The sequence below is a fragment of the Lepeophtheirus salmonis genome, unplaced genomic scaffold, assembly GCF_016086655.4.
Source record: "Lepeophtheirus salmonis unplaced genomic scaffold, UVic_Lsal_1.4 unplaced_contig_486_pilon, whole genome shotgun sequence".
NCBI classification, from domain to species: Eukaryota; Metazoa; Arthropoda; class Copepoda; order Siphonostomatoida; family Caligidae; genus Lepeophtheirus; species Lepeophtheirus salmonis.
In genome coordinates, this window is record NW_027294560.1 from 127,434 (window position 1) to 141,452 (window position 14,019).

Below are 14,019 nucleotides of genomic sequence, written 5' to 3' on the forward strand. Positions count from 1 at the left end.
TTTTAAACCAAACAAAATGTAAGGAATAAGATCCAGTAGTGATAGGACAAAAACATGAAATGAATGAAAGAGAAGCTATATATAAAAATAGTGTCGAAACTTTTGACATTAAAAAAATTTTGGTTGGATAAAATTTAAGTATATGCCAACATGTATCTGATAATAAATTGATCGCAGTGATGGACTTCCAAGCAAAAATTCTAGTTTGTGGAAATGCCATGAAAAGATCCTAATACAGAGAGCCATTTAATAACAGATAATTATAACAGAGCATTGGCTATCTGGAAAAAAGTTCTGAATATAGTTAAACCAGAACATTAGTTATTAGTAGATGACACTATAATTAAGGGTGATAATTTTGGTAAGAATAGAAAAGCGTGCGACGAGAAAAGTATACATACGCATGGCATCATTTATTAAATAATATGCATCTTCTTCTATCAAGAACGTTATCATTCCCACCTATATTTTCCAATATTAATATAATATTAGATGGTGATAGTCGATAGAGAACTGAATAAAATGCCTAAAATAACGTCACCTTCTGTCTGGATTTATGAAAATGGAGGCCCAGGAATTTGGAAAATACTTACCGGACGAGAAACAGATGGCTTGTCGGATTTGTCGATATAAATGTGCCTTTCGCGCCCTGTCTAGAATTAAACGCCCCTCATTATACTCATCTCATATCGAGAGCTTGGATCTATAAAATCGGTTAATGATGAATACATCAAGTCAGACTTTAACTCTTATCTCACAAAGATGCTTATTGCATGTAATATATCCTTATCCATTACTTATCATCCTACGTTCAAAAAATTGATAGAGAAATATAAGGGTAACCCCACCCTTCACGAGGAACTATCATTAAACTAATGAAGGGTGTTGGTAATGATGTCATTTATAGAAATACCCCCATTGTAAATTGTTAAGTTGAGATAATTTTCATTATGTTTAGAGTAATTTACACCAAATTACGAAATGGAACTTCGAATTTTGTACCATCTTACAGTAAGTATTCATTTTTTTATAAATATAATCATAGAATATGATTCTATTTTAGCTAAACATATCAAGAATTATGATACATAACTCATTAAATGGCAAAAACAACTGCTTAAATGGTCACAACAACGGGGGTAGTAGCTTTGGATGGTTTGTAACTAGTTTGTCTGACATTAGTTTCTTCACTTAAAGACTTGAGTATGAACATTAGGTTTTCCAATATTACATAGTCAATAAATATCACTTTTTAATCACTTAATAATTAGCTATGTTTCATAAGCTCCAAGAAATGGTGTCCAGAAAACTCATTTAAGGCAAAAACAACTGCTAAAATGGTGACAACAAGGGGTTAGTTTCATTGGGTGTAGTATTATAATTAGCAATTTTGTGTATCCTTCATGATAATAGTACATATGTTGTTATAAAAGCATAAATAACGGGGAACAAATCTTTCTTGATGCTCTTAATAAGGAATAATATTGCTGGACATTACAACATAATTAGCTATTGCTAATTTAAAAATTTGACTGTGGATTAACTTTTGTTTTTTTAGATAAACATGAAATAAATGAATGTAGGAATCTAGAAGCTGTTTGTACTAAAATTGGAAGAAGAGAAGGATTTAATTCTAACATTTTTTTTTGTTAGTATATTTATTGTCTAATTTTATGATTTTGAAATTTACTTTATTATTAATAGTTATTTAGATCTCATCGGTAGAGATATATCTATCCCGTGCACAATTGTATATACGTCCAGCTTGTGTCTTGCAACCTAAAGTTAGGACATATTTAACTGAATTCCGATGTCAGAACAAGAAAATATTATTTGGATCAATCTATTATTTCAATATTTTGTATTTATAATTTATTGTTATTATTAGTTAACTGATTCTAATTGTTTAATTTTGTATATTTAGCTTAAATATATCATGGTTTATTTTTTATTTTTTAGTATGTAGATTATATTTAATTTAAGCCTTCTATTTTAAACTTGGAACTTCAAATATATTTTGAAATACTCTTACTTTGTCATTTTATTAGTTATTATTCTAGAATATGGTTCATAATGAATTACAATTTCATGGAGTGTGACGTTTTCAAATCTACTGTAACGGATAATAAACGTATATGTCAATTATACGTAGTATATCTTCATTAAACATTTATCTAATAAATATTTTTGTTATACCCTCGAAAGTCATAATAAAGCAGACAGCTGATAATGACATCAGTATTTTAAACAATAATAAAAATATAAAAATGAAAACGTATTCTCTTTGCCTCTATATTTGGATAAGCATTGATCATATGGTCGTCGTTTCATGACTTTTGTCTAAAGCAGGGATGGACAAATAGCGTCCCAGGGCCGCACTCAGTCCTCTTCCTTACTCAGTGCAGGCTGCACAGTAGACCAATCATAATTAATAATATGTAAAAAAAACAAAAAACTTTTAATTATATTGTTGACTGATAAAGGGCCCCATACACAAACAATAGCAGGGCCCGACTACCTTTCGCAGAAGAAGTGGAAATTCCTTTTTCCACTTTTTTTAAGCAAATGTTCTCTCGTTGTAAAGATGCATTTTTATGCAGAAAATAGTTGTAATTGGGTGGAATAAATATCCGTTTCATATATATATATATATATATGATTTTATTGAGAATAATTTGTAGCGTCTGTTAGATCCAGTCTTTTGAAGTGGGTGGTTAAGGTGCCCTCTAATAATAGTGCTTAGAAAAAATTGGCCCTCCTTATCATGAAAGTTGCCCATCCCTGGTCTAGAGATAAAAGATGTCTTTGGAGAACAATTAAAAAAGAGCGAATAAATGAAGTGCTAAATGAAAGATTTCAATACAGAAACAGTGCTCATTTCCCCTCAACATTCAAGACTGGTTAAGGGTAATTAATGGCTATAACATAAAGAAATTAATATTCATTAGCATAAAAACTCAATCGTCAAAGGATTATGTAGAGCTTTTTCATCAACTTGCAACCTCGACTGACAAAAGGGGAAATGAAAACTTTGAAAAAACACATTGTAGTTAGTCATCTAAATTGTTTAGATTATTTTGAGCGCATTTTTACTTTAAATTATGATAGGGAAAATAAAAATTATTTCTCTTTTTAGATGTTCTTACATAGTTTTAGGGAACAACTTTTTCCAAACTGCACGTACAACTATCTCCAGTATATAGGTAATGACTGCATGTTGGAACTTTCTATCTAACTTGTACTCTATTAGCTTATTAGCATCATTGTATCTTCAACTATTACTGGAGATGGTATTGAATACCGGAGCAGTAATCCAATCCGCGAATTTCTAGGTATCTAATAGATCTATTGATCCATTGGTATAGTATTCTTCTGTTGACCCCCCTGATTTGTGGGACCCCAACAATTTCCCTTTAGGACATCGTGGTGGGCCATACACATGAACTGCTGGAAATTTAGTGATGGATCCATAAAATATTTTAACCATTTTCTATCCCAGTCTAGTGCAGCGTATGGAGGAGGACATATATTGTAATTTTTTTTTATATATTTTAAATACGGTTCAAAATAAAAGAGTTTGGTTTCACTTAAATTTTGGACAAGAACTATTCTATAAATGAGCTGTAGATTACACCATATATTTTTCAAAGTTTTGAAATGCGTTAAAATGACGTCATATTAAGTTAAATGTATATTTGTACAACAAATAAATCAGAGTAGTAGAGAAAATCGGTGTAAAGATTGCGACTAGAAATTTTTTGTCGATATAGTGGGACCAAAAAAAGTCAATCCCGGATTTGAAAACGATTAGATTTCGTTGAATGGCCTGAGATCTCGATCTGGATGGACAAATTGGTATATAAAAAAATCACTTTATTACGAAATATGGAAAAATTAGATCTTGGAGCGAGCCTCCAGCCATACATTGAAGATCCATAATTCTATTATATTGCCTATTATACCATATTGAAAAATAATCAAGTGACCTTAATATGTATAAAATGAATACCAAAAGAAATTGTGACAAAAAAAAAAATGGATTTAGTATTTTTATGTTAATTGATATCAACCAATCGTTTAGAATTCGTTTAATTTCATACTCTGTCACATATGATTATTTTGATGAAATTTTCAATTTAATGTAAATAATAATTGCCAGTATATTAATAACTATTCTCTAAATCATAATTAACATTTGGCAACAAGAAATATACAGAAAGCTAGCTTTCATATGTTATTTCATATAGTATTTCCACTCTTTCTCACATTCGAGGTTGAGAGTGGATAAAAAAAAGTTAGTCGTGAATATCACTCCATATAATCAAGGTGACTATATCTAAACGTGAGGCAACAAGGGTCTTCTAAGGCTGTCTGGTTGGTATTAGCTGACTCAGCTGGCCTGGTGACGTCACTTTTTCGGCAGTTTAGATAATTTTGTTGAAGTGAAGAGAACTGGTAATTTGGATCTATTTAACACAAAAGGCATCATCTGGAGGTTCAAAACTTGTTTGTGCCTATCCTGCTGTCCCAATCCACGAGATGCCCTGTATTTTGCAATTCATCAGAAAAATTTGATGCTCCAGCGTCTTCGATCTAAGTATTCAAAAGAAAAGACCGAGTTAATATTTAGAAGGCCAAGATTTGTGATAGGCATTTTACATCCAATGAATTTGAATGGAATCTCGAGGCTGATCATCTAGATTTAAAGGTCAAAAAGAAATTAAAAAGTGATACAGGTCCCTCATTCCAAATTCCCTTTGCTTCTCCAAGTTCAGATGAAACCAAATGCTCCAGAGATAATCGTATGGAAATTTGCGAAAAGAAAAAGCTGATCAAAAAACTAAAGGATCAATTATGGCCCAGGCACCTAGTATGGATTCGGAAACAGAGACTGATAACTAAAGGCTCATGGAAATTTGTATCGGGATCTCTGAGTCCCAACAAAGAAAAATTTCTGCTTCCATTTCAAAGAGGAATTTTAATCTCCGTACGTTCCACAAAATTGTTATGTCAAAGTATCAAGGATGATGGAATGAAACTCATTTTAAATACTCATCTAAATCAAGAGTGTCTTGGGAATGTATTCTCACGTTTTCATGCCATCACAGGAAACAATACTCATCCATCCCCCGTGGAAGCCCTTAGAAGACTTAAAGTAATTTTGATTGCAAAAAGTCATGAACTTGTCTCAAGAAATCCAGCTATTGAAGAGGAGTTAAATGATGAAGATGGTGGGGCAATAGTTACGAAATGGAAAAAAGAAAATTATTGGAAGGAGGGTTTAAGGATCGTCTGTGTGCACCCTGTATCAATGAGTCCCAACGCCTTCCTCCCATTCACTAAAATATCAGCTTTTGGAATATTTGTGCTTAGTCCTTGTATCGGGATACTGCTTGGGCTTACAGTGTCCCCTCCTCCTTTCTCTTAATGTGGTAGAATCGGTCAATGTGGCCCTCCTCACCACAGTTGAAACACGTTATTTCTCTCTTCCCCCATAGGGACAGTCTAGATTTTTTCCTGTTCTCCCCTTGTATTTGTTAAGAGTTCAGTCTTCTTGTCACTAGTCCAATCAAATTACTTTCTTCCTCTCGCCACGGCTTCAAACTGGAGAAAGTCCTCGAGCGACCCCAGCAACCTCTGACAAAGGCATGGAGTCGATCTTCAGTATTGCTTGCATTTGTGCGCTAATGTCCAGTTGAACTCCCATAAACCACCTGTTTTACGTACTCTGATCCTCTCCAAGTGATAATAGTCACCAAGTTTTTCTCATGAATATATTGGCACTCGTTCCAGCCTCCCACTGCTCATCACGAAGTTCCACGAAGGCATTGAACATCTACTTTAATCTGAACCCAGAGTAATTCATAAACAGTGAGTACCTCAACTTCCAAGAACAATGGGAGAATCCTTGGCATGTCCTCCATTTCCACTCGTACGTTAGGTTGGACTCCTTTGCTAACTGCTCTCTCGAATTTACAAAAGTAGTTGTGGTCCTTGGTTTCTTCTCAAGACACATATCTATGTTTTCCTTTATTTAGACTCCATTGGAAAACGATATGTCAGGGCCTGGGAACTGTCCAGTGATTTAAGGGATTTTGGAACAGAACGAAGAGTAAGCAGGTATTTTTACAAAATAATGATCAACTCCGCACAATAATTCATATTCACTATGGAACTCTTCCATATGCTTCATTAACTATTGGCACCTGTTTCAGCGTCCAGACTCTCTTACTCGTGGGCACTCAGACCTATAATAGAGTATAAACAAACTGACAATTGAACTTTACTACTTAATGAACAATTTATTCACGCGATGGGTATCTGTTGGCATAGCAGGCTACTTAGATAGGTAGGAAGTAATCCAACCAGGACCAAGGGACTCTTGACGATATCTAGGGATAGGGCGACTGTGCACATCAAGTCAAGAGAAATTTATCTTGGGTCTCTCTGCTATCCATAGTCTATCCACCACACAAATTCTGTTCTGCTTCAAAGATGGAATCTGTCAAAACTTAAATCTTTGATAGAAATTGTATAAGAATAAATAATATTTCATGTTTTTATTATTTTTCTTTTCTTTACTTATCTTTTTTTTTTTTCCTTCTGAGGAAAAAATGGTCCAAACTTCTAATTTTATCCACAATGTCTCCAAATAGCCCGCAGTCTCCATATAGTCCGTTCATGGGCTTAATGGAGAAAGTAATTTGATTGGCTGTCTCCATATAGTCTGTTGTTTCTATAAAGTCCGGCTACCCTACAGGAAGACAATGAATAGCACGTAGTTCTGGTAAAATACACATGCTCCTTTTTAGCGTTCATATCCTGTAGTAAAAGATGTCTTTGCACGGTTATATAGAGTCACCCTGGCATTATGAGGCACTATTTTCGTTTTCTTTTATAATATGAAGTACACACTCGAATGTATTGTCATTTCTCGGATCAAGTATTTTCACTGTCCTAAGATAACCTCAAAAATGACTTACGTTGTACACACAAACATACCTACATCTTTTTTACTTGTTAGATGGCTCTTAATTTGAATAAATAATACTCTTTAACGACTTTTTTAAGACAATTATCAAGATTTTTCTCAAAAAAAAATCCGAGATAATTCTTTCAATTCAGTCAAATTGCATTAATTAACTGAATACTCTTTAAAGATAAAGACCTGTAAAGAGGCAGTCATGTTTTGATTGGTTCCTTAAACTTTGGTCGTTGATGGCTAAGTTAAGTAAAAATTCCCAATACGTATCTTTGCATAGGGTTTAATCCCCAAGACTCAAGGATTCAAGTCCCTTTATATATTTTGCCTGAAGTTCACTTGCGAAATGCATCCCTCGGACCTGTAGTCGAATAATTTTACCTTTACATAAAAATATTAATAGATCATTTTTGTGTTTCCTAATTAACAATAACTTTCTTATTTAAACTCAAAATTAGCATTGCCCATCAATTGCTCCTAAGAATTATAACTTTCATTTATGACTGACCTTCTATCTTAACTGTGTTTCTCAAAAATAATGTTAAAATAATTTTTGGGTAGATGGCTGAAGAAGTGAAATGTATGTTAGTTTTAAAATATTTTTTGTTTCGCTTGTGCTTTGTCGGTCCTTATTTAAGACTAATGACTATTGTATCGTCCAGTTCAGACTCAATTCGTTCCAGTTCAGTCCTAAAAGCTTATTTAATACAGTCTTTGATGGTGTCACTCAATCGTAAATTCTTCTTTTTAAATCAGTTCTAATACTGACAGTCCTATGACTTACTGGACTGGATCGAACAAATAAAAACCGACTCAAAACTACGTTTAATACAATCAAGCAATAATAACTAATTAATAACTATAAGTTGTAAGCAAACTAAGAAATGCTGAATTTATTTATATCTTGACATACATATATAGTTTAAATCAACTATATTTTTAGATTCATGTTGTTGTAATTACATATACACTTTTTATTACTATCCTTCTGTTAGATGGAGAATTGCAGTAGCGATAACAGGTTATCGGAGTTAAAAATGTTTCAGGTGCAAGCAGATTCAATTAACAAACATTATACTAAAATTTAGTTGAATGTTACACATGCTAATGTTGAGTATTTAATTGTAAACTTATCATCAAATTGGATTGAACATATTTTATAAAACATGTTTATCTTCAGAAGATAAAGAAAAAGCTGAATTACAGAATTCAGATAATAATGCGGAAGTTACATTTCATACGGATATGAGTATGGCATTACTCATGGGAACCGTTCTACCATTGCAAAGCTGCGTATGTGTGATCCCAAGTGCAATAAATTTTTGCATATAATAAAGGATATGACAATTATATTGGCATTACATTTTTTGAAAATATCTTTATGGAGTATATTTTTATATCCTTGGATGCACGATTTAAGTTATCTCCGTGAGGAATGTCGAGGCCTTAAGGAAATTTATTAGTGTGAGTCTTTTTATTCGTTTAACCATTCCTCTCGTAGTTTCATTGGCATTCCGTTATCTTTGGATATGGATGTTCCGAATGTGGAAAAAAATACGAACACAAAAGTTAATTCCAATATATTACATAGAATTACAGCAGTGATTACTTTTTAATATCAATAATATTATTATATATTATCTAAATTTTGAATACGTTAACTTATGTCTGGAGTATTTCACAATATAAATATATATAAAAGTGTATTTCTCCAATTTATGATCCTTTATTAACTGTTTGTTCTTGTTTCTGAATTTAAACTGAGCTAATGGAGTGTAGTCAGTCTCTACAGTCTGCTCCGCCTCAACTCATCAGGCTGGCCTTTAAAGAAATATCAACTGCTGTATGCTTCTAGACTCGTGATTTTCAAATGTTTAATGATATTAATTAAACATCATAGGTATAATGATATGATATTTGTGACTTGTTTTCGTCAATTTCAAAATTTGTGTTACTATGATAATTATAAATTAAATATGCTCGATAATTATGGAGCCTTGTATCAAAACAACTTTTGACAATTCTAAATTATTCACTAATATGATTTTTTTTAAACCAGTTTTATTCCTATATTAAAGCCATTTATGTTACATGTTTTCCTTTATTTATATCCCATCATTGCTTGTAGACGTCTTTAAGAAGAGTTATTCATTGTCTCATCGTATCATCATTTTAAAAATATACATGTCAAATCGTCTCAATTGTCCCGTTGTTCCGAAATATTATGCTCTATTTGGCTCAAAATGTAAAGAAGTGATTTACATCTCAATTACTCAGTATGCAAAAAGCTCTGACAAAGAAACGCTTGTCTCCTCCATGAATTGGGACCAGTATTATAGATTCAGGTCCGATTCTCCATATTTCCTGTGTTTTACTTGGATTATATTTTATTTAACATGCAATATCATTTATAAATTAAATACATTTTGTAATTACCTTGATTCTATGTTTATAAATTTGTTAAAAAATAAAAACTTAGTTTTGATTTAATATCATGTCGTAGTACTTTAAAAAAAAAATATAGTAGGTATATTTGAATTTGCAGGAGTTATTTATTTTGTAATTTTTATTACAACCAATTAAATAATAGGTATATTATGTTATGATTTAAACATCTAGGAAAAAATTAAGTAGTTCAATTTTTGTTCCTATATATGAAAAAATGACTGTTCATCTGATCAAGATTCTACATATATAGATTTTTTTTCCACATTTATTGCAGCACATCATATAAAAACATACAATCAGTACGGACACATGTAAAAATAACTTTAACTTGTGGTACCCTCGCAATAGTTGCCGGTTAGGTCTCCTACTGCAGTCCGCCCTGAACGTGTTCTTGATGATATAGGTTCAAAATTAGTCTATTTATTTCTTTCAATATTGGAGTTTAAAATGTAAGCAGACAAAGAAAAAATTCAGAAACAACAGAAGACAATCTGAATATATTCCATTGCTCCTCTAGATCATTTTCAACTAAAGGAGAAACTAGAAAATTACAGGTAAAATTTCCGAAATCAAATTAAATTTAATTATTTATTATACATTTTTGGAAGTCTTGAAGATTTTTTAAATACTGTAAACCTCAAACCAAAGGTGAGGACTTGAACTCTGTAAAATATTTTCAAGACTTGTAACTTGACTTGATCACACAATAAAAAACTCAAAAGTTGACTTGAAAATCACCACTCCACTTGGAATTTGAAAGTCATTTCAATTCTATCACTGGATTTAAAATACTCTTTTAAAGTATTTTTTATGTTTCTGAGTACTTGAACTGAATTTGATGGTAATAATATCAAACAGATCTCGATTTAATTTATATCCACGTTTTAGCAAATCAGGTGATAGGGTTGATTAACCTTCCATTCCTCGTTGCATCTCTGCCCTTTTGCCTTAAAAACTCGACTTCTTCCTAAACAAAAAAAAGCTTCTAACAATAAAGATAAAGTAGATTGTTATCATCAGTGACTGAAATAGTAGCAGAAATTGGAAAAATTTAAAGTGAGGATTACTGAGAGACCAGTTAAAGCTCAAATACTTGTGAGGGTTCAATATACACTAAGACAATGCAAGGATATTCATCAAAATTATTTGCAGTACACTTATAATTTCCACGTTTATTTTTTTACTTGTGACCAGGTTTGTAACAATGTAAATTACCTGGGACTCTATCACATCAATACTCACCATAACTTATGCCAAATGTACATGAATTGGTTGAAAGAAAATCCATCTGATTACTTCACACCACAATGGGATGGAAACTTACTAGGTATGTTCTTGGCCAAATATACAAAGTAGAAGTCTTGCGGTACTTATCCCTGGTGCTCCACAATATGAAGAAGGGAAACTTTTTGTATGCCCCGTATGGAAAGTTCTAATAAATCCAACAGCTTAGAGCATATGCTCCCCCCACTTGATATTGTTCAATAGCGTACAACAGAGTCATTTGGTCCAGCGAAGCTAATTGAAGAGAAGATAGAGAGAAAGGTGTTTTACTTAAATTGCCGTCATCATATATCAGAGGCAATAACTGGAGGTGTGTGGTAGGCTGTTTTGGGCAATGTTAATAGTATTCATAATTCAATGTTCAACAAAGTGAAAAAAAAAAGGAGAAAAATTCGATAGGTACTGTCCAAAAGTTATCGCCCATGTTGAGAAAGATGACAAGCCCAATTGCAACATAAGCAATTTCTTTGATGAATCAAGTCCATGAGCATATAATAGAGAAGTGGAAGAGCTAAGTACTGGTGAGGAAAATGATCGAGTATGCATGGTACCAAGCCAGGTGTCATTCAAACACACTATTGGATCCCCTGGAACATTTACTGAAGTAAAAAGTTCAATTTTTCAAAGTAAATAAAATACAGCAACTGACCCTGAGACATGCGATATTCATAATTTAAATGAGTAACTTCACTCTAAATATATTTACAATATACATAAATACTATTTTTAGAGCCATATCCATTGCACTTTATTTTTTTTATTTTAATGGTTTTACAAATCACTTTTATCGATTATGATATAATCAGGGAACAGCGAACAAATATTTTTTTATGCTATAAGTAATAGCAAATAATACGACTATTGTGTATAATGGAAAATACATTAGTTCTTAAAAGTATTTTTCATGATATTAAAATGAATCAATGATATTAAAATGATAAACAATCGGATCGAGTAAGAGAATTCTAAAAAGCAGGCACTGTGAGTTCTAAAAACCAACATCTGCACGTTTAGTAAGGATACATGTTAAATGGTAGAATAAAGAAAATTATAATTAAGAATATATGGGTATGGTAACCTTAAAAAATAAAACTATTTCTCAACATATGAAACGTTTATAAATGTTTGTTTTCTGATGGAATTATGCTCCTTATCATTTTATGCTTGTTGGTCAATCAATGAGTTTTTTGTCGTATAAATAAATAATAAAGTCTAATTATAATTACTAAAGGAAAAGTATTTAGCATTTTTTCTATTCAAATCGTTGCCCAGTTTATTTATTTTTGTTTTTCTTAATATACTAATTTTAGTACCTACTTTGTCTCTGGTTTGAATTCATTGCATAGTGAGATTTTGTTGGTGTTTGTGTTACGAGTAATGTGTAAAATCAGGCATTTTGAAAAATGCACGGGCAAAGTGGAAAATGCCCGTTGGAACGGAAAAATCCCCGTGCGTCCCAGGGATTTGATTATTAAACAATTCATGGTAAGCAATTTGATCATTAAGGATTTGATTATGATACAATTTCATGGCCAGCAATTCGATAACCTAGTGGAGTGATGTCCAACCTATGATTAACATCCACCATAATGTTTAGGTGCCGACTACTACTCATCCTCACTTCAGATTGTATTTTTTAGCAAAATTGTCGCAATATTATCGAAAACAGGTAGAACGCTCGTAATACGTACAAACATTGAAAAATATTCGATGTTCATTTCGTATTTTCTGAGACTCAAACAGAGTTGCCTGATAATCTTTTTTTGGGAGTTTGGCAAGAAAATTAGATTTGGCTTTTTTCTATATTTGGCCTCAATTGAAATAAATTTATATAATAGTTTTTTTTTATGTAGATCATTTTTCATGAAATTAAACTTAATATGTTCTGCAACCAATTAAAATATTTCAAGTGGCATTGCAGCCAATTAAATGAAATATTTGGACATCCCTGATCTAGTGCATTTTCATTGAAACTTATATTGTATATTGTCACAAAAGAGTCCATTTTATTTTTCAAGAGTACTTTGGCGAACATGTTATGTAGGTGGACAGCTTATCCCTAAGGGATACCAGCCCCTATCACCACCACTATCCTGAGTATATATGTCCCTTTCTAATATCCTAAGGTACACCCCAGACCACGGGTTGTGCAAAAGAATCGCAGCTTCCAGCAATAGATGATTAGCCTCAGCCACTACTTCTTTGAGCATCATGGACACCTTTATTTATCTTATAATATATTCTAACCCATAGGTTGGGGAAGTGATCCGCTTGAGAAAAGGTGTGTCTATAAATAATTTTGTGTGTTGATTAATCTTTTGACTTTATTAAAGTCAAACCACCTCAAGAGACTAAAAAGAACCTTGATAAACATTATGGGGAATCTGGACCTTCGATTAAAACAGTTTATAAGTGGTTTCAAAATTTTCAGAGGGGCAATAGGGGCACAAGTGACACTGAACGTTCTTGACGACCTCTGGAGTTTACTACTCCAGAAATCATAAATAAAATCTATGATATGAAAGAATAGTGTAGGTGGGTGAGGTTGCTAGAGATGTGGGAATCTCGAGTAGGAATCATTTTTTCATTATTTTTATGACCACAACTGCTGAGGTGTGAGCTGGTGCATTGTCGTAATGGAAAAGGAATTTTTGGGCCAATCGTGTGCGTCTTTCTTGCAGCTCGTACAAATAATATACTCTTGTAATAGTTTTACCCTTTTCCAGGTGGTCGAAGAGGATTATTCCTTGCAAATCCAAAGGATAGTTGCCATAATCTTTCTTGCCGATTTGTTGAAAAAAAAGATAGACCAATATGGCTGAAAGTTGATCTGTGTTCTTCCTAGAGATACAACTTACTAAACATTCCATCAATACGCTCCGGCAATGCCATCTCTCGTACTTTGCTCGGACTTTTCAAATGACTTTTGAACCATCGACAGAGTTTCACCTTCTAAAGATTATATCTGGATAATAGACCCACGATCATTTGTCCTTGACCCTAATGATGAAGTTCATTCCAGAAACAAAACAAATTAACAAAACTGCCGTTCCCTTTTATTGTTGGTAGACCAAATCAATTTTCTGTGTAACTTGGGATAATGGAACATTAACTAATAGATCCCATTTATATTTATATATCTCATTTATATAGGGTCGTGCAAGTAAATCTGTACGATCTTTAACTAAATTACCACCAGAAAGGGAAGGCTTTAACTCGGTTAATTCAACTTGAAAGTTAATGATTGAATGTTAACTTAAAGTTAGTTGCACAAATTTTAATTCAAAACATGTATTTCTGATGGA

The 14,019-nt window shown here is 32.5% G+C and overlaps 1 long non-coding RNA gene across 1 annotated transcript; it reads right to left on the reverse strand.

Moving 5' to 3' along the window:
• Positions 1-3,619: 3,619 nt before the first annotated feature.
• Positions 3,620-7,019, reverse strand: LOC139907513 (uncharacterized). The gene is made up of 2 exons (XR_011784190.1): positions 6,311-7,019; positions 3,620-6,248 (listed from the first exon to the last, which is right to left on the reverse strand). It is a non-coding gene; the product is annotated as an uncharacterized lncRNA (long non-coding RNA).
• Between the last annotated feature and the right edge of the window lie 7,000 nt (positions 7,020-14,019).